We start from the raw sequence: 21,462 nt of genomic DNA on the forward strand, positions 1-21,462 counted from the left end.
TGAATGTCAGGACCTGTGACCTGTAATTCCTTCCCTACAAGCTTGGCCTTGTGTATTTCCAGAACCCTTCTGAGAAGCTAGCTGAATCTGACAACTGCTCAAAGGGGAGGGGCCCAGAAGAAAGTTAAAATATATCATAACATTTGAGGCTAACATCCTTTTTCTGGGAGTTGGGAGGCAGCATAGCCAAAGACCTCCACCACTACCATCTACAACACAAACAGACATGCTGTCTTGACATAGATTCAGAGCCCCTGTTACCCACTTCTAATTATAACCAACATTTGTTTTCACATACATCATCCAAGGTAATCCTCATGTCCAGCAGAGAGAGACAGTCCAAGGAAGCAAACATTTGAGCAACCCTGGTGCTAAGCCCTGTTCTAGGGACCGTCCTGTGTATTACCTCAGTTATTCTTCCCCACCACCCTCTAAAGAATATTTTATTACTGCCTCCATCTTGCTGTGGAGGACATAGGCTCAGAGTCAACACAAGAAATGGGAGAACTGTGATACCAACATGAGTCCTTTGATTTTGTGCCATAGGTTCATCTACTCCCTGCAGCTCTTGCTGTCTCATAGCAGGGCCTGCCATGGGCTGGTGGCCAGGTTGCGCATTCTCTAAGAGCCTCATCTCCAAATAAGGGTGTGCATGAGTCAGAGACACCCTGGCAGGATTAAAAGAAGATACTTATCATATTACTTTGAATTTGTCTTCCTTTATCAAACTGGAACACCTGGAATACACTGAGTAGTTACATAGATATAATATTATGCATATATGTGTAAAAACTTTATAATATATGTACCTTTTAGAAGGAACAATTGGATCTCTTGCTTTTTAAAAAAAAATTATTTATTTATTTATTTATTTATTTATTTATTTATTTGAGAGAGAGTGAACAAGAAAGAGAGCAAGTGTGCGCACAAGCCAGGGAAGAGGCAGAGAGAGAGAGAGAGAGGCAGACTCCCCACTGAGAAAGGAGCCTGATGCAGGGCTCAATCCCAGGATCCTGGGATCATGACCTGAGCCAAAGGCAGATGCTTAACCATCAGAGCCACCCAGGTGCCCCTCTTGCTTTAAATTTAGGTGTGTTTTTTTTTTTTTTTGCCTTAAAAGGTCTCTAGAAATTAAACAAATATTGAACATATCATTTGAAAAGACAACTAATATACTACTTAAAAACAAAACATCCTATTTCCTGACTTTTAAAAATACCTATATGTTCCAAAAAGGAGATATATGTATCTCCATACATGCATATAAGATTCTGTAGTCATCTTTAGAATAGCAATATTATAAATGCAATGCTTGTGTGTTGAAAGTGTTAATCATTTAAAGTAAGCATTTAAAATATACCACTATTTTTAAACCTGATGTGATATTGCTTCATATTGGAAAAACAAATTAGAAGTGGCCTGAGCCTCTCTCAACCTGTAAGAGGCCCTCTGTTCCAGTGGATTTGAACCATATCCAATGTAGGATTGACTTTGTTTTATTTAAGTTGCAGGGAAAAGTGACCTGCTTGGATTATATTCAATTGTACCCCATGTTCATATATTTCAAAAACATTTGCTGGCTAATCACAGTCCCCTCCCTTGGCAGAGACTGTGTCTCTCTCCTGAAAACTAGCCCGTTTTAGATCCTTGCCACTTGTGTCCCTTACACAGTGCAGCCACTTCAGATGTTCCAGTGACCCCACCAGCCCCCCGGGGTTGAGTTGTAACTGATCATGAGCCTCTGTCCTAAATACCTCTCACTGTGGCCAAGCCTGATTACAATTCTTTCTGGATATAGTCTCTGATTTGCTTTCCAAAGGTCAGCAGCTCAAATTAATGTGTTTCAGGGATGACCCAATCAGCTTGTATTTAGGAGAGATTTTGTATAACTTGAAAAAGAAGCTTGAGCTTCTGGGAACTGGAAAAGCACAAGTTAAAAAGCCTTTTCCCTCTACTCTCGATTTGTATTCTTTGTGATATAACAGTAAAGGAAATAAAAATTAGAAACCCTCAACAATATAGGGGTATATTGTGACAAAGCTATAGTCATAGCATAATACAAATTTGTGTTCTAATGTCATTAATTCCAAAAAAAGGAGAACCTAGCCTTTTATTTATTTTTATTATTTATTTATTTATTTTTTGAACCTAGGTTTTTAGAGGGGAGGAGTTACTTTTTTATCCTAAGATATTATAATATTGCATAAAGAATGGGAAAATTGAAAAAAATGTATTCATAGGCCTACCATCCTTACTAAAGAATTTTAATTTTTGCATTTCTATCTATACTTTGTTCACTTCATCCGTATTTTGCATACTTTACATAATAGAACTATTTTGGTTATTGCCCACAAGCATTCACAGGTTTAAAAAAAGAATGCATACTCCCACACTCTAAAAAACTCTAAAAACCTGTTTGAGTTCTCCTTACCAGCCCTTATCCACATGCATATTTCATTTTTACAGTTGTAATCCAAGCATGAATTCAATTTGATTTTTTAATTCTGTCATTTTATATTGCAAAATATTTACTATTATAGTCTTTGTCATTCTTAAGTTTTCTTTAAGACTTAAAAGAACTACAAAAGGCAATTCATGCTTATTTGTTACAAGTGGAATAATAAAGAATTTTGTGAAAGAATAATTTTATATGCCCTACTCTAATTCCATCCCCTGAAGTAATAAATATTAACAGCCTAGAGTGCTCAATGTGTATTTTTCTATCTTTCAGATATGAACAATATATAAAATAAATACTTTTTGGTTTTTAACAGAATAGGATATTATTCACATTTCTTGACAAATCACTTTTTAAAAAAAAGTGACATGCATATTTCTTCAGGTCAGTAGATACCAATTTAACTTATTCTTTCATTTATTTATTTATTTATTCTAAAGATTTTATTTTTAAGTAATCTCTTTGCCCAGCATGGGGCTCAAACCCACAACCCTAGGATCAAGGGTCACAGGCTCCAGAGACTGAACCAGCCAGGTGCCCCACCAATTTAACTTATTCTTCTATTTATTTATTTTAAAGATTTTATTTTATTTATTCATGAGAGATATATATAGAGAGAGGCAGAAACTTAGGCAGAGGGAGAAGCAGGCTCCCTGCAGGGAGCCTGATGTGGGACTCCATCCCCAGACTGGGATCACGCCCTGAGCCAAAGGCAGGTAAGACGCTCAACTGCTGAGCCACCAAGGCATCCCTTAACTTGTTCTTTTAAATGGGTTCATCATAGGGGCCTCTGGGTGGTTCAGTTCATTCAGCGTCCAACTCTAGTTTTTGGCTCAGGTCTTGATTTCAGCATTGTGAGGTTGAGCCCCAAGTCAGGCTTTGCGCTGGGCATGGAATCTGCTTAAGATTCTCTCTTTCCCTCTCCTGGTGTCACTCCCCTCTCCCTCTCTAGATAAATAAATAAATAGGTTCACAATAGTCTAAAGGAAGGATCTACCTTAATTTATTCATCTATTTTCTTAATGATAAACACTCCTATCATTTCCAATTTTTGCCTCTTAAAAACAGTGCAATAAAACATCCACTTACATACATTTTTCTGTACTGGTACTTTTATTTCTGCCAGCCTGATTCTCCAAAATGGGACTTACAAGGTCAAATATATACACATATATATTTGTATTTGTAGTTTTGAAACCATCTTTATTGAGATATAATGAGCATATAGTAAAATGCACCCATTTTAAGTCTCATTCACTGAATTTTGACAAATGTATTAATCAATCAACGTAACCACCAATACAATCCAGATATGAAACTTGTCATCACCTCCAGAAGGCTCCTCCTGCTCCTCACTGAAGAGCCTTGCTCCCACTATCTGTGCAGGTTTCAATTTCCTAGGATTCCACATAAACAGAATCATCAATGCGTAGACACTTATGTCTGGCTTTTTTTACTTGGCATGATGCCTTTGAGATCCATGCATCTTGTTCATATCATTAGTTTCTCCTTTCTTGCTGCTTAGTGTAATTTTGGGAATACCACATTATTTTCCAAAAAAGTTATAGTAGGTCATACTCCTACCAGCAATGAACAGGAATGTCTTTTTCCCTGAACCTTTACAAGGACTGGATGTTCTCATCCTTTTTGGTTTTTGCCAGTGTCACAAATGAATATTAGTATCTTGTTGCTGCCTGAATGTGCATTGCCCTAACTGCAAAGGTTGTGTTTCTTGGATTTCCCCTTATAAATTGTTTGTCCTTATTATTACCCATTTTTCTACTGGATTTTAATTTGTAGAAACTGTATACTAAGGCATTAACCTTTGTTGTACATATTAGTTTTTTCCTGCTCTGTTCTTTGTCCTCTGACTTTTCAATAGTGTTTTTTTTGTCATAAAATAGTTTAAGTATTTTTGCTTTTATAGCTTCTGGATTCTCCATAATCATAATGCATATGTGCTTTTGTGTTATCTTTCTTCCCTTAAGATATAAGTATTTCTTATTTGTTAGATCCCTCACAATTGTCAATACCCCATCCAGAGATGATCCATAGTTTTTAAAAAAGATTTATTTATCTATCTTAGAGAGAAAGAGCATGAAGGGGAGTGGCAGAGAGAGAGACTCTCAAGCAGACTCCTAGCTGAGCACAGAGCCTGGTGTGGAGCTTGATCCCACAACCCCGGGATCATGACCAGAACCAAAACCAAGAGTCCGACAAGTAACTGTGTAACCCAGGTCCCCCAAAATGATCTATAAATTAATTAAAATTATTCTTCTTTTGGATACTTAAGTTGTTTTGATTTTTCATTTTTTATTGAAATATCTTTGTGCATATATCCTTTTCTATTTATTCAATTAATTTGTTTCAGTAATTTCCCAGGAGTAATAACCTAGGTTTTGAATATATCAGATAATTTTAAAAATATCTCAATAATCTAAAGAAATACTAGCACAACATCATTAATGATTTCATAGTTGAGTGTAAAAGAGGGCTAATAGTAGACTTACAGGTTCAAGGAACAACACATCAACCCCAAATGTGCCTAGAGCTTACTGCTATCTGGTTTGTAGTAGAAGAGAAATGGACACTTGATGCTCCAGGCTTTCCCATATCTCATTTAAATGTCCTGTGTCTCCCCACCCTCATTTCCCTTTTACTGCTTGGTAAACAAGCTCAGAGCTGAGTGGGTAGAGCCAGGATTGGATCACAACCCTGACTCTGATTCGGAAGCCTGGTCTTCACACTGTGTCTGTGAATAAAGTAACATTTGTACAGCACAGAGCACATCACAGTTTAAAAAAGCCCTTTTACATCTCTTTATGCTGGCATTCCATTTCTGCTTTTCTCAGCCCAGTGAATGCTTTCTCTTTCTCGGGATGGTCTTACCATTTACTGCACTGTATTTTAGTCTGACCTTTTTGTCAGTCTCCTTAACTAAACCTAGTTCCTCTACCTACTTTGGATCTGTCAGAAGAGCAGCAACTGCCTTTGCAGGCTGAGCATGGTGAAGGATCTAGTGTGCTGGGATCTAGGTGAGGACAGGATGGAGCTGGTAAGGTTGGCTGAGGCTGGGTCACCAAGAACCTTGCTTGCCATGCAAGAAACTGGACTCCATCCATGGTTAGCATGGAGCTGATGGAGGGCCTTAAATTATGTGCATGCTAATGACAGGGCCCAGTAGTGACAGCTGGGACAAAAGAAAAGGAAGGGCCTGGGTTCCAGAGGAAAATTGGATTTTGAAATAATACATCTTGACCACTGTAGTGTCTGCCGTTATTCAGGAACACCTAGGTTGTTTTCTGGCTTCAGAACTTGACAAGCCAGTGAGGTGGAGTATGGGCATTGGGGGTGTATACGGCAAAGCAAAGTAAGTGGTTAGGAGTGTATATAGGCTTTGGGGCTGGTGTGCCTGGGTTCAAATCCTGTGAGTGACTGCCTATAAGTTACCTGACTGATCTGTGCATCCACTATTTTGGCCCATACCCCAAAGGCACAGACAAACAGAATCTAGAGTCTTCCTTGGTGGTAGTGGTGGAGGAGAGGAGTAAAGGCAAATGGGTTTTTCCATGTGCACACTGTAAACTCGTGACTTGTATTTTTTTGAAAAGATTTTATTTATTTATTCATAAGAGACATACAGAGAGAGGCAGAGACACAGGCAGAGGGAAAAGCAGGTGCCCCTTGGGGAGCCCGATCCGAGACTTGATCCCAGGACCCCAGGATCACTACCTGAGCCAAAGGCAGATTCTCAACCACTAAGCCACCCAGGCATCCCATGTCTTATAAATCTTGTCTCATTCTTCCCCTTGGTGGTCTGGCACATGGTAAGCTCCTAAATATTTGTTACGTGAATGAAATGCTTCAAAAATATTTTCTAATTTTTCAAAATTTTGTAAATATATTTTAAAATAATTTTATTTATTTGTTTGACAGAGAGAGAGTGCGAGCACAAGCAGGGGGAGCTGCAGAGGTAGAGGGAGAAACAGGCTCCCCACTGAGCAGGGAGCCTGACACAGGGCTTGATCCCAGAACCCTGGGATCATGACCTAAGCCCTAGGCAGACACTTAACCTACTGAGCCACCAAGTACCTTAGTACTTTTTTTTTTTTTAATTTTTATTTATCTATGATAGTCACACACACACAGAGAGAGAGAGGCAGAGACATAGGCAGAGGGAGAAGCAGGCTCCATGCACCGGGAGCCCGACGCGGGACCCGATCCCGGGTCTCCAGGATCACGCCCTGGGCCAAAGGCAGGCGCCAAACCGCTGCGCCACCCAGGGATCCCAGTACTTTTTTTTTTTTAATCAAAAAACACTCATAGCAAAGAGTTTACCCATTCATTCATTCATTAAAGAAACCTTAGAAAACAGACCTTGTCGAAGCTGTCGAAGCTAATTAATGGAGTCCTCTGGCTTTGATAGAATGAAGTGGAAGCTTAGGCAGCCTTTTCAAATTACTTATATTTATTATAAAATTCCTTTTTAAAATATTTTATTTATTTATTTATTTATTTGTTTATTTATTTATTTATTTATTTATGAGAGACACAGTCAGAGACAGAGAGAGAGAAAGCATGAGCAGGGAGAAGGGCAGAGGGAGGAGAGAATCTCAAGTAGACTCCATATGGAGTGTGGAGCCTGATGTGGGGCTCAATCTCACGACCCTGAGACAAACCAAATCGTTCTTTCTTTTTCTTAAAGTAAGCGTTATACCCAACAGGGGGCTTGAACCCATAATCCCAAGATCAAGAGTCACATGTTCTACCTACTGAGCCAGCCAGCCAGGTACCATTTTATTATAAAATTCTTAAACATAACAAAAGATTGTCCAATATAAAAGTATCTCATCTATCCTAATTTCCTATTAAGCAGCAGCATACAGAGGCAAATTTCTGTGGGGTAGGGGCAGAGCCCATATATAGTACCTTAACTTCTAGGTGGATATTGTGTTCGGGAGCCCCATCCTCACAGCTGCTAGGCGTTTGCTCACTGTGGACTGGATCCAGTAGATAAGGCTTCCCCATCAGAAAGAAGGCCAGAGCTTTCAACTGCAGACTCCCTCCACCATTCAAGAGCCAGAGAGTGGGTGAACAGCATGTCATGCCCCCGCAATGGTACTAATGCCAATAGGATCTGCAGGCTCAGGCTCTTGAACTCTGGAGTGGGGAATGGCTTTCTGAGATCGATTGCCTCAAGAAAATCATTTCCCATGGCCTCCCATAGTCTCATCTGATGGGCTCCATGCAAATGAGCAAACCCTAGCATGTTGTTTCTAGGTATGACTAGTGCACATTTGTCTCTGCTCTAGGTCTTATAAATATGCAAATAGGCAACCCCAATATGTTGATACTGATATGATAAGTTGACCCCCTCCCTAGAATAGGGCAGCTCCCATATGTTGGTAATTGATAAGATACTGTGCCCAGAACTAGGCCTTTGAGTTATAGTTCATATGCACACCCACTCCACACATATAAACAAAGAAGAAAGTCATAATTTTTCATAATCCCACCACTGATAACATTTTGTTGAGGTTATGCATGTGTTATGTATGTATGTATATGTTGCTATGTTTTACCTATCTCTACAGACACATATTTTGAAATTTTAAAAAAAGATTTTATTTATTTATTTGATAGAGAGAGAAAGAGTACATAAGCAGGGGGAGCAGGAGAGGGAGAAGCAGGCTCCCCCCTGAGCAGGGAGCCTGACAGAGGGCTTGATCCCAGAATTGCAAGATCATGAGCAGAGCCGAAGGAAGACACTTAACTGACTGAGCCACCCAGGTGCCCCCAGGCTTTTATTTTGAAAAAAAATAAAATAAAAGCTACAGCAATAAAAATGAGATAATACGATACAAGCAGTTACATACCTTATTTTTCACTTAAATAGGTTAATGGATATGTTCCAGGCTTGCCACTGATTAACTAGGTGATTTTTTTTTTTTTTTTATGATAGTCACAGAGAGAGAGAGAGAAAGGCAGAGACATAGGCAGAGGGAGAAGCAGGCTCCATGCACCGGGAGCCCGACGTGGGATTTGATCCCGGGTCTCCAGGATTGCGCCCTGGGCCAAAGGCAGGCGTGCTAAACCACTGCGCCACCCAGGGATCCCTAACTAGGTGATTTGAACAAGTTACTTAACCCCCATGCTTCAGTGCTCTCAGATATAAAAATAAAAAATATGAGTATTTTATCATAGGGAGTTACATTATAAAGATTAAATGAGAGGGGCACCTGGGTGGCTCAGTGGTTGAGTGCCTGCCTTTGGCTCAGATTATGGTCCCAGGGTCCTGGGATCAAGTCCTGCATCAGGTTCCCTGCAGGGAGCCTGCTTCTCCCTCTGCCTATGTCTCTGCCTCTCTCTCTGTGTCTCTCAGGAATAAATAAATACAATCTTTAAAAAAAAAGATTAAATGTGGGATCCCTGGGTGGCGCAGCGGTTTAGCGCCTGCCTTTGGCCCAGGGCGCGATCCTGGAGACCCGGGATCGAATCCCACGTCGGGCTCCCGGTGCATGGAGCCTGCTTCTCCCTCTGCCTGTGTCTCTGCCTCTCTCTCTCTCTCTGTGACTATCATAAATAAATAAAAAATTAAAAAAAAAAAAAAAAGATTAAATGAGAGAATATATGTGGAGCACTTAATTAAGGTCCAGTGTATGTTAGTTACTATTAAGTTATTAAATACAGTTCTTTAATTTTAATGGCTATATATATATGTTTACATATATATATAATTAGATTTTATTTTATTTTTTTAAAGATTTTATTGATTTATTCATAGAGACACACAGAGAGAATGAGAGGCAGAGACACAGGCAGAGGGAGAAGCAGGCTCCATCCAGAGAGCCTGATGTGGGACTTGATCCAGGGTCTCCAGGATCACACCCTGGGCTGCAGGCGGCGCTAAACTGCTGCGCCACCGGGGCTGTCCCATATATAATTAGATTTTAAATGGCTATATAGCATTTCATTGTATTGATACACTAACATAAGTAAATATATGTAGGTAGAATATAAATATATTTACATGTTATTTAATTACATATACATATGATATATATCTGGCATATATATTGATAGACTGATTATGGTGGCATATGTATACTGGTGTATGGTTTTGTTTTTTTTTTTTTACTGGTGTATGTTTATTTATACATACACTATCATATCTATCTATATAATATATATAAAACCAATTTGTAATCTTTAGACATTTAGGTTTCTTCTTTTTCAGTATTATAAATAATTATCTTATTCCATTTGGTTGTTATAACAAATTATCATAGACTGGGGGGCTTAAACAACAAGCATTTATTTCTTACAGTTCTGGAAGCTGGGAATCCGAGATCAAAGTACTGGCAGATGTGATCTCTGGTGAGAGCCCCCTTCCTGGTTTGCTGATGGCCATCTGCTCATTGAGTCCTCACACAGTGGAAAAGGAGTAAGCTAGCTCTCTAGCCCCTTTTTATAAGGGCACTGATCCCATTCATGAAATCTCCATCCTCATGAGCTAATACCTCCTAAAGGCCTCCCCTCCAAACACTATCACATCGGGGATTATGGTTTCAGCATAGGAATTTGGGGGAGACACAGTCCATAATGACAATCCTTCAGGGAGCATCCTTACAACTAAATATTTGTGCATATCATTGAACATTTCATTAAGATCATTTTCCAGAAGTGAAAATGATGAGTTAAACTGCCTTAAATATTTTTCCCAGTTGTTCCATATTTTATTTTAAATACCTAAGTGTTAAGCTGGAATGTGGTGGAATCAGGAGAATCACCATCAATTAGCTTCAGCCACATCCAAACATTTTGTAAAGGGGAGTCCTACAGTATATGATTGAGACTTGTCGTGTAGTGGCAGGGAGTCTTGCTTTGTTCCTTGTCGATGCCATATAATATTCCACTGCCAACCCGTTTCACTGCCTTCTTTGATTTCTACATTAAGCTATTCATTATTAATATCCAGGTTTTGCTCAACATCTTAGGCTGATGTTTGTGGGCTAAGCATAGAGAGAATAACTAAAATCTCCTTTGGATAATTTCTTTTGTGAAAACCCTGATATCATAATGAACACTAAAGTTACTGGATAAGTCAGCCCCAAAACTGTGCAGTGTTTTGTTTTGTTTTTTCATTTATTTCTCAAGAAACCTTTTGAGATAGCCAAGGTGCCCTGATGAGGATAAAATCATCAATTGAAAATTGTAGGAAAGAAAGTTATTTCTATCTTGCTATACTGTGTTCCCAAATTTGGTCTCTAGGCCCTGGAACTAGGAGCATTCTTAGAGATCTCAGTCCAGCCCTTTCATTTTGCAAAAGAGAAGGCAGATCCAGAGAGGGGCTTGTCTATGGTCACTGTTCTAGGTGGTGGCAGAGGTGGACCTGGAACATCAATCTCCTGACGGCAAGTCCAGTGGCCTTTCTGCTTAAGTCCACTGTTCCCTGAGGACTTGGCCAGCTCCTGCCTCTGCTTGAACCACTTTCTCTCTTGGTCCATTCAATTGCTGAGCAGACGGCCATATGTGAGCCCAGATGACTCAGAGTTGAGGCCTAGGAGGGGTCTGGGTGGGGTGGTAGATGGTGCAGGAGTGGCCGGTTACTCACCGGAGGGAGCCAGACTCTCAGACTGGGAATTGGAGAAGGCTATGTGGAGCTGGGCCAGTAGGATTTGGGCATAGGCCAAGAGCAGCTTCGAAGAGGTAGAAGGACTTGTGGGAAAAATGTTTGGAAAGGCAGAATGGAGGTCCTGCCTCCAAAAATCCATAGGTGTGGATTTTTAGTTCTGCAAAGCTGTGGAGCCACTGAAGGATTTTTTGTTTTGTTTGTTGTTTTTTGTTTCTTAGTCTTTGGTGGGGAAATCTATATAAAATTGACCATTTCCATTATTTTTAAGTGTACAATTCAATGGCATTAATTACAGTACTGTGCAACCATCACCACTACTTAGTTCCAAACTCTTCTATCACCTGAAAGAAACTCTACTCATTAAGCAATGACTCCCCATTCCCCACTTCTCCTAGCCCTTGGTAACCTCTGATCTACTTTCTGCTTCTATGAATTTGTTTTCAGCTCAGGTCATGATCTCAGTGTTCTGGGATGGAGCCCCACATCAGGCTCTCTGCTCAATGAATGGAGCCTGCTTTTCCCGCTCTTTCTGCCCCTCCCCCCTGCTCATACTCCCTCTCTTTCTCAAATAAATAAATAAATAAATAAATAAATAAATAAATAAATAAATAAATAAAATCTTTAAAAATAAGATTCATCCATGTTGTAGAATGTATCAGAAGTTCACTCCCCTTTTATAAGGGGGGATGTCTTAAATATGTCATGTTTTCATTTGCTTTTACTTTATTTTGGTAAAATATAGATAACATGAGGCAACCCCAGTGGCTCAGCGGTTTAGCGCCGCCTGCAGCCGGGGGTTTGATCCTGGAGACCCAGGATCGAGTCCCACATCAGGCTCCCTGCATGGAACCTGCTTCTCTCTCTGCCTGTGTCTCTGCTTTTCTCTCTCCTCTTTGTGTATTCTCATGAATAAATAAATAAAATCTTAAAAAAATATATATAGATAACATAAAATTTGCCAGTTTAACCATTTTTAAGTGAACAAACAGTTCAGTGGCATTAGTACAGTCACATTGTTGCACAACCATCCCAGCCATCCTTCTCCAGAATGTTTTCATCTTCCCAAACTGATACTGTCTCCATTAAACACTAACTACCACTCCCTCTCCCCAAGCCATTGGCAACCATCATCTTATTTTCTGTCCCTAGGAATTTGACTATTCTAGAGACCTCAAGTAAGTGGAATCATATAATATTTGGCCTTGTGTAACTGGCTTATTTCACTTAGCATAATGTTTTCATGGCTCACCCATGTTGTAGCATATATCAGAATTTTATTATTTTTTAAAGGTTTTTAAAAAGATTAAAAAAATTTTTTTAAGTCATCTCTCTACTCAACATGGGGCTCAAACTCACAACCCTAAGATTGAGAGTAGCATGCTCTACTGACTGAGCCTGCCAGGTGCCCCAGAAATTCTTTATTTTTTAAGCCTGATTATTTATTTATCCATTCATGCATTGTTTATACACGCATCCATTTTTGGACGTTTGGTCATTTTTACCTTTTAGCTTTTGTGAATAATGCTGATGTGAATATTGGTGTACAAATATCTGTTCAAATCCTTGCTTTCAGTGCTCGCTTCGGCAGCACATATACTAAAATTGGAACGATACAGAGAAGATTAGCATGGCCCCTGCGCAAGGATGACACGCAAATCCTTGCTTTCAGTTCTTTGGGGTATATAGCTAGGAGAGGAACTCTTGGGTTATATAGTAATTTTATGTTTAATTTTTTAAGGAACCCAAACTGTTTTTCACAGCAGCTGAATCATTTATACATTTCCTCCAGCAAAGCATGAGGATTTTAATTTCTCCACATCCTTGCCAGTACTTGTTATTTTCTGTGTTTGCTCCTTTTTATGGCAGAATAGTTTTCCATTGAATGTATATATCACATTTGGTTTATCCATTCATGTATTGATGGACACTTGGCATGTTTCCACCTTGTGGCTATTGTGAATAATGCCTCAGTGGACATTGGCATACAAGTATCTGTTTGAGCCCCTGTTTTCAGTTCTTTTGGATCTGTACCTATGAGTGGAATTTCTGGGTCATATGGTTCCTTTTTGAGGAACCACCAAACTGTTTTCCACTGTGGCTGCACCATTTTACATTCCTACCAGCAATGCACAAGGGCAACAGAGGGTTTTGAGCAAGGCCAAAATAAGAGAAACTTCTCCAAACCACCTCCCCTCCTGGCCTGCTGCAGTGTTGTTCCAGGATTAGGAAATCACTTCTGTGTAAACTGCCTGCTTCTGGGCTATTGCAGTGCCATCTCTAAGGCTTTCTTTTCTTTTTGGCTTTAGTATTTAATTCTGTAGTGATTACCTTTCTCCTTAATTGTAATAGATCCCACTCTATGAAGATTCTGAGCAAAGCTATTTTATATCCCTTATTATAGCATATTTCTGCTTTGTTACGTATTTTTTCACGTCCTTGAGAACTTTCTTATTAGAATCTGTTGGGTTTCAGAAAGGGTTGGTCTCTTGGCTCTGCGACCAGCAGCAAGTCACTGAATTTTGGGGGGCTTATGGCTTCATGGAGGATGTTGGAAGATGTAATGTCTGAGTTAGTTTTTCAGAAGATTGTCTGTCTTGCTATTTGGCGAAAAAAAAATAACCAATTATATAGTATATCTTCATAATATTTCTAATATGCCCAAACTTGATATTGAAGTTTTTAAAAGTCATAATTATATTTAAACTTATGCCTTAAAAATTGGTGGTTTATGCCCTAAAAATTGTTTTAACTGAAATTCATACAGAATAATTCAAGTTCACAGTCCATATACATTTGAAATATAGTTATTATATTTTATGTATTTTTAAATAGAAGTATTTATCTTGTCTTGAATTTTCCTCCTATCGTGGATACTGATAAGATAATCAAGGCAGCATTTATTTGTCACAATGTATATGTTAGGGGTAATTTTTTAAATCAGTAAATACCATTAATTTTACAGATATTAAAATATATATTCTTTATAATAATATAAATATGCTACATTTATGCATATGCTTATAAATATGGAATATAATTATATTATTTATGGTAATACAGTGTAAGAAAGCAATATTTCCTGGTTGGATTGTTTTCTAGATGCACTAGCAGTTATTACTTTGACTTCAGTTCGATAAGTGTATAATAGGAAGAAGCAATAAAAATTACTGTACTTAGAAAATATTGTATGAAAAAAGTGTATGGTAGAATGTTAAATTATGAGAATAGGCATTATTAAATGTTTTATACGTTGCCATTTTCCTATAGACTAAAAATTTCCTTGCATCAATTAATGCCCACTTTTTGTAAAGATTTGTATAATGCAATACAATCCATGATTTATATTAATTGGTTTGTCCTAGATTGGAAAGTCCTAAGATACTTTGTTTATGGACTTTGTGGACTCATTTGTATCTATTTCTCAGAAACACAGCTCCAGAACACAGGCTGATTATCTCAGAGCCTGTGGGATAAAGTGAAATATCTAAAAGCAAACAATGTTTACAGTTGCTCTGATTCAGCACAATTTAGATTCTCTTTGGCAAAGAAAACTAAATAATACTCTGCTATTTCTCAGCCTCAGTCGATAGAGCTTTGAGCTCCTTGTCCTAATGATCATCATTGCAAAGGCAGCCTCTGGAGAGGGCCAGGAAGCCAGCATGGACACTTCACACCGGATGCTCCTCTTGGACAGCTGTGTCTTTAGGTTGCCTCGGCTACGTTTGTTTGTAAAATCAGGACTGATTTTGATCGTTGTAGTTTTAATGGGAAACAAAATGAAGAAATAAAAGTTCAGATAGAGATTTAAAAAGGGAGCAAATTCTGACACATGCTACAACATGAATGAACCTTGAGGACATTATACTAAGGGAAATAAGCCAGTCACGAAAGGGCAAATATGGTATGATTCCACTTAGGTGAGGAATACTCTATTCTAAGAATCTTCAAACTGATAGAAACAGAAAGTAGAATGGTGGTTTCCAGGGGTTGGGGAGGGGAAGTTGGGAGTTGTTGTTTTGTGGGTACAGAGTTTCATTTTGGGAAGATGCAAAAGTTCTGGGGATGGGTGATGTTGATGGTTGTACATCAACATGAATGTACTTAATGCTGCTGAACTGTACAATAAAAAATAGTTGAGATGGTAAATGTTATGTTAGCTATATTTTGCCAAGATAAAAAAGAAAATTCAGTTAGAGAATATACCTCAAATCCACATAGTTCTGTTCATTTAGTCTTTGGCTTGTTAAACAGCAATCTGCTTAGTCGTCTTTTACTGAACACTGAGCTTTTTTTTTTTTTTTTTAACTTTCATAAATCAGTTTAATACAAAGAGAAGTAGAGATTTGGGAGCTTTTTTAAAAGACAGTTAATCCTTCCAGGTTAACTGTAATGTCAGACTTGGCTCAGATTCAGCAGATTCAGTGGTGCCAGTACTCAGGGCCTTAACTCTGCCATGTACTGAGAGGTAGCTGGGTGGTCCCAGCCTGTTCACAGACTACATGGAATTGAACTAGAAATCAACAACAAAAAGAGAGCTGGAAAGTCCCCAAATATGTGGAGATTGAACACACACTTCTAAATAACACATGGATCAAAGAAGAAGTCTCAAGAGAAATTTTTAAATATTTTGAATATACAGGGGCGCCTGGGTGGCTCAGTCGGTTAAGGATCTGACTCTTGCTTTCAACTTGGATCGTGAGTGAGCCCTGCATTGGGATCCATGCTCATGTGGAATCTGCTTGAGATTCTCTCCCTCTCCCTATGCTCCCCCCTCTCAAATAAATAAATAAATAAATAAATAAATAAATAAAATCTTTTTTTTTTTTTTTAAGATTTTATTCACTTATTCATGAAAGACACAGAGAGAGGCAGAGACACAGGCAGAGTGAGAAGCAGGCTCCGTGCAGGGAGCCCGATATGGGACTCGATCTCGGGACTCCAGGATCACGCCCTGAGCCAAAGGCAGATGCTCAACCACTGAGCTACCCAAGCATCCCAAATAAATAAAATCCTAAAAAATAAATTTTGAGGGGCTCCTGGGTGGCTCAGTTGGTTAAATGCCTTCAGCTAAGGTTATGATGTCAGGGTCCTGGGACTGAGCCCTGAGTAGGGCTCCCTGCTCAGCAGGGAGTCTGCGTCTCCCTCTCCCTCTGCTCCTTTCCCTGCTTGTGCTCTCTGTCTCCATCAAATAAATAAATAAAATCTTAAATAAAAATATATTTTCAATATACAAAGAACTCTTAAACTTTGAAATTAAGAAAAGGAATAACCAATTAAAAAATGAGCAAAACACCTGAATAGACATCTCACCAAAGAAGGTACAGAGGTGGCAAATAAGCATCTGAAAAGATGCTCAACATCATATGTCATTAGGGAAATGCAAATTATTTTTTAAAAGATTTTATTTATTTATTCATAAGAAAGAGAGAGAGAGAGAGAGAGAGAGGCAGAGACACAGGCCAGACGGAGAAGCAGGTTCCCAAGGAGCCCGATGCAGGACTTGATCCGAGATCTTGGGATCAGGCCCTGAGCCAAAGGCAGATGCTCAACCACTGAGCCACCCAGGCATCTGGGAAATGCAAATTAAAACAACCATGAGACACCACTACATACCTATCAGAATGGCCAGTCTGAAACACTGACAACACCAAATGCTGACAAAGGAACCGGAACTCTGATTCATTGCTGGTATAAAGGCAAAAATGGTACAGACACTTTGAAGGACAGTTTGGCAGTTTCTTACAAAACTAAACATACTCAGGGACCCTGGGTAGTGCAATTGTTTTAGTGTCTGACTCTTGGTTTCAGCTCAGGTCATGAGATCAGTGAATGATCTGCTAAAGTTTTTCTTTCCTTCTTCCTCTGCTCCTCCCTTCACTTGTGTTCTCTCTCTCTAAACATAAATAAATTTAAAAAGAAGAGGGTTTTTTTTTTTTAAAGATCTGTTTATTAATGTTAGAGAGCAAAAATCCAAGCAGACTTTGGAGCCTGACATGGGGCTTGATCTCATGAGCCTGAGATCATGACCTGAGCTGAAACCAAGAGTCGAACACTTAACCCAGGCACCCCTAAACATACTCTTACCATAGGATCCAGCAATCATACTCCTTGATGTGAACCCAAAGAAGTTGAAAACTTTTGTGCACAGAAAACCTTCACACAGATGTTCATAGCAGCTTTCTTCATAATTGCCAACACTTGGAAGCAATCAAGATGTCCTTCAGTAGGGTGAATGGATGGGTAAACTGTGGTACATCCAGGTAATGGGATGTTATTTAGCACTAAAAAGAAGTGAACTACCAAGCCACCAAAAGACATGGAGGAAACTTAAATGTATATTACTAAGTGAAAGAAGCCAATCCGAAAAGGCTATATACTATATGATTCCAATATGACATTCTGGAAAAGGCAGAATTGGAGACAGTAAAATGAGCAGTCTTGCCAGGGTTTCCAGGGGAGGAATGTGGGAATTTTCTGTACTCTCCATTCAATTCTGCTGTGAATCTAAAACTGCTCTTAAAAAAAAAAAAGTCTGAAAAAAAAAAGTCTGGAATTAGATAGTGGTGATGATTGCATGGCTTTATGAATGTACAAAAACCCACTGAATTGTACACTATAAAAGGGTGACTTTTTTAGCATATCCATTTTATCCCAATAAAGCTGTTATAAAAAAAATACCTACTTCATAAGGTTGTGCAGATTAAAGAAGGTCATGAGGGGGAGCTCCCTTCTACTTGCTAAATGGGATGCTCCCCAATTCATGAATCACTTAATAAAGACTTTCAAGTTAACAAAAAAAGGTTACGAGTCATTTTATATAAGTGTATTATAACACTTAGTAAATACTGTTTTGCAAATACTTGTCCCTTTCCACCTTTCCCCCCAAAGCCTGGACTACATTTTTTTATATTCATATCCTCAGTACTTAGCATAGTACCTAGCATTTAGGGAATGCTCAGTAAAGGTTTAATAAAGGAATTGGAGATGAAAGATGAAATAGAGATCAGGTCACAGATGACAGCAGGGTTTCTAATCTGGACAATTAGATGGACTGTGATCAACAAGGACTTCAAGATGGGAGGCAAGTTTCATTCTGTTTGTATGTTGAGGAAGATGTATTGTAGTTTAAACAGATTGTATTTGAGTAGTCTATGGAATGCCCCAGTTAATTTATCCACATTCTCATTAAAGAAACAGGTCTCAAGCTCAAGAAAGAAGTGCAGGGTAAAGCTAGAAAATGTACAGTCACAGGTTGCTAACCACAGTCTATGCATACTACTAATGGGTTTCATTTGGCCACAGTAGTTTTTTTTTTAATAGACACTATTTATTAGAGTAGTTTTAGGTTCCTGAAAAAAATGAGTAGAAGGTACAGAGTTCCCCTGTGCCTTCTGCCTGGACGCATGCATACTGTTCCCTACTATCAATATTCCCCATCAGAATGGTGTATTTGTTATAGTCAATGAACCTACACTGACACATCATTATCACCCAAAGCCCATAGTTTCCATTAGGATTCACTCTTGGCATTGTACATTCTTCGGGTTTGGAGGAATTTATAATGATATTTATACACCATTGTAGTATCATATAGAGTAGTTTCACTCCCATAAAAATCCTCGGCAATTTTATTTTGAGAAGGAGAGAGAGCACAGAGGGAGAAGACGACTCCCCACTGAGCAGAGAGCCCAATGTGGGGCTAGATCTCAGGACTCTGAGATCATGACCTGAGCTGAAGACAGATGCTTAACTGAGTGACTGACCCAGGTGCCCCTCCTCTGCAATTTTAAAAATAAATTGTCAATAGTTGAAATTGGGAGATTTGTCCTAAAAACCAAGAATTTCAACTTCTGTCAAAAAATGAGGGGAAAAAAGGCCCAGAAAACAAAACAAAAATGAGACACCTGAAACCCTAATCTCATATTCTCCAAAGACAACTAGCTAGATCTAAATAAGGAGGCTCACATGCTCAAGTTTGTTTCAATCATTTTCATTCTACTCCATCCCTAAGTTATTTTAGGTAACTTTCCCCTTCCCTCCTTTCCTCTTAGGTAAATGGTAATTGAAACAGGGAAATTAGGGAGTGAGGAGAGAGAGCAGTTGAGGACAGATCCTTTGAGAACACCAATGATTAAAGATTGAGAGGTGAAAGCAGGAACAGTGGTAAGTCTTATGTTTAATGGTCTCTCCTCCTCTGAGCCTTTTTCTGGGTTTCTCTAGTCCTTAGCTTGGCTTCCTGTTGCTTCATCAAGAATCTAATCATTGGGGCATGTGGGTGGCTCAGTCCATTAAACACCCAATTCGATCTCAGCTCAGGTCTTGATCACAGGGTCCTTCATTTAAGCCCTGTGTTAGAGGCCAGCATGAAGCCTACTTAAAAAAAACAAACAAACAAACAAAAAAAACAAAAAAAACAAAAAAAACCAAAAAAAAAAACAAAAACAAACAACCCAAACAGACAAAAAAAGAACTACTGATAGTTGATCTTGGAGGAGTTGATGAAGAATGTAATTGTAGTTATTCTTGTACTTGAACTCCTTTCCACAATTCTTTTATTTCTGTTTCTCTTTCTTAACAGAAGATTATTGGAAACTGGAAATTAAAAGTAGTCTTTTTCTTTCCATTCACTCGGGTAAAACACTTGCATTAGATAAAAGTGAATGAGATCGAAAGTGTTGAGGTGTTTTGCCAGAATGATTAACCAAAAATATTGGAGAGCCACTGCTTTGTCATGTTGAGTAAAAGTATCCTTGAGTAAAAGTATCTTCTTTATAAGACTGTATGGGTAGTTTTCTGGTATTCTAATAATGATAGTAGCTAAAATATGGATAGCACTTTACAGTGTAAAAAGTGCTTCTTACATACATCATTCTAAACTCCCAACCCTCTTGTTAGGTAAGCATCCAAACTTCCTTTTCTATGGTAGTTCCATTTTAAAACTAATTGTGTTAACATCAATTCTGGAGATTCCAGATTCTGTTACTGTATCATTGCAAAGGCCAGCATAAAACACAAGCCAACTGATGTCACCAGCAAATCAAGATTGGCCAGTACTGAAAAAAACAGGAAAAGCCTGTGGAAAATGCCTTGTCTTAGCGACTTTCAAGTGAGATGTAATAAATGCTGGCTCTGAAGATAATGAACAATCTGAGCAATCTCAGGCGTGACGCCGAGAGGGAAAATGAAATCTTCATTCAGTCAATAATAATTCACTGAAGACCGATGTTCAAGATACTCTGTTAGGTACTGGTACTATAAAAATTAGTCAGACTTTGCCTACCTTTGACCTCGAAGGGTAGTGTAGAATCATATAATGAAATGAAGAGATTTGTTTTCAAAGATTTCCTCAGATTTTACTTTTCAGAGTTCTCTTTTTTTCCCTATTGTGGATATTTTTTTTTTAAGATTTTATTTATTTATTCATGAGAGACACAGAGAGAGAGGCAGAGACACAGGCAGAGGTAGAAGCAGGCTCCCTGCTGTGAGCCCCATGTGGGACTCGATCCCAGGACCCTGGGATCACAACCTGAGCCGAAGGCAGACACCCAACCACTGAGCCACCCATGGATCCCTCCCTTTTGTGGAAATTCAACTAGAGTTTCACCTTTTATGTCCCCACACAATAACCCAATATAGTGTCCTTCCTTTATATTGGAACATATAAAGGTCTTAAAAGTGGGTAGAATAAAGAAGTAAATGAGGATCTGTGTCTATGATGTGAGGAACCTTGAGGAGCCTGTCCTTTATTAGCCTCCCTATGACATCTACCACAAAGGATTTAATGGGCTCTTCAAAAAGGACCCATGGAAGAAATCCCGGAAAAGCTAAGACCCTAGGCTAATGTGTTCTAACCTCTCAATAGGAAGCTCTTTGTTTAAAAAAAAAAAAAAAAAAAAAAAAAGAATGGGATCCCTGCGTGGCGCAGCGGTTTGGCGCCTGCCTTTGGCCCAGGGCGCGATCCTGGAGACCGGGGATCGAATCCCACGTCGGGCTCCCGGTGCATGGAGCCTGCTTCTCCCTCTGCCTGTGTCTCTGCGCCTCTCTCTCTCTCTCTGTGACTATCATAAATAAATAAAAATTAAAAAAAAAAAGAAAGCTCTTTGTTGGCTCTTTTACTCAACTGAGATCACTACCTAAGAGTATGGGCAAGACAATGGTAAGGAGTGGGAAAGGGAGTTGTGAAAAGGTAGAGGGCTAGAAATCAGACAGTTGTCACCCTCCAGTTGGGTCTTAGGGCCAGTCGGTATCCTTAGAGTTGTTGATATCAAGGGGAGGTTTTACCATTCTGTGTCGTTCTTCCAATCTTCCACTTAATCAAGGGCACATACAGTGCTGTGTGCAGGTATGTGCACTGCACACACACATACAC

At 39.0% G+C, this 21,462-nt stretch overlaps 1 protein-coding gene and 1 non-coding gene across 3 annotated transcripts in view; both read left to right on the forward strand.

Annotated features, from left to right (window-relative positions):
• Positions 1-21,462, forward strand: part of CNBP (CCHC-type zinc finger nucleic acid binding protein) — a 68,614-nt gene that overhangs the window by 21,745 nt on the left and 25,407 nt on the right. The gene's annotated exons all lie outside the window — the stretch shown is intronic.
• LOC144291290 (U6 spliceosomal RNA) lies at positions 12,666-12,768 on the forward strand. Its single transcript, XR_013358596.1, has one exon. It is a non-coding gene; the product is annotated as a U6 spliceosomal RNA (small nuclear RNA).

The sequence above is a fragment of the Canis aureus genome, chromosome 19 (genome assembly GCF_053574225.1).
Source record: "Canis aureus isolate CA01 chromosome 19, VMU_Caureus_v.1.0, whole genome shotgun sequence".
Classification (NCBI taxonomy): Eukaryota; Metazoa; Chordata; class Mammalia; order Carnivora; family Canidae; genus Canis; species Canis aureus.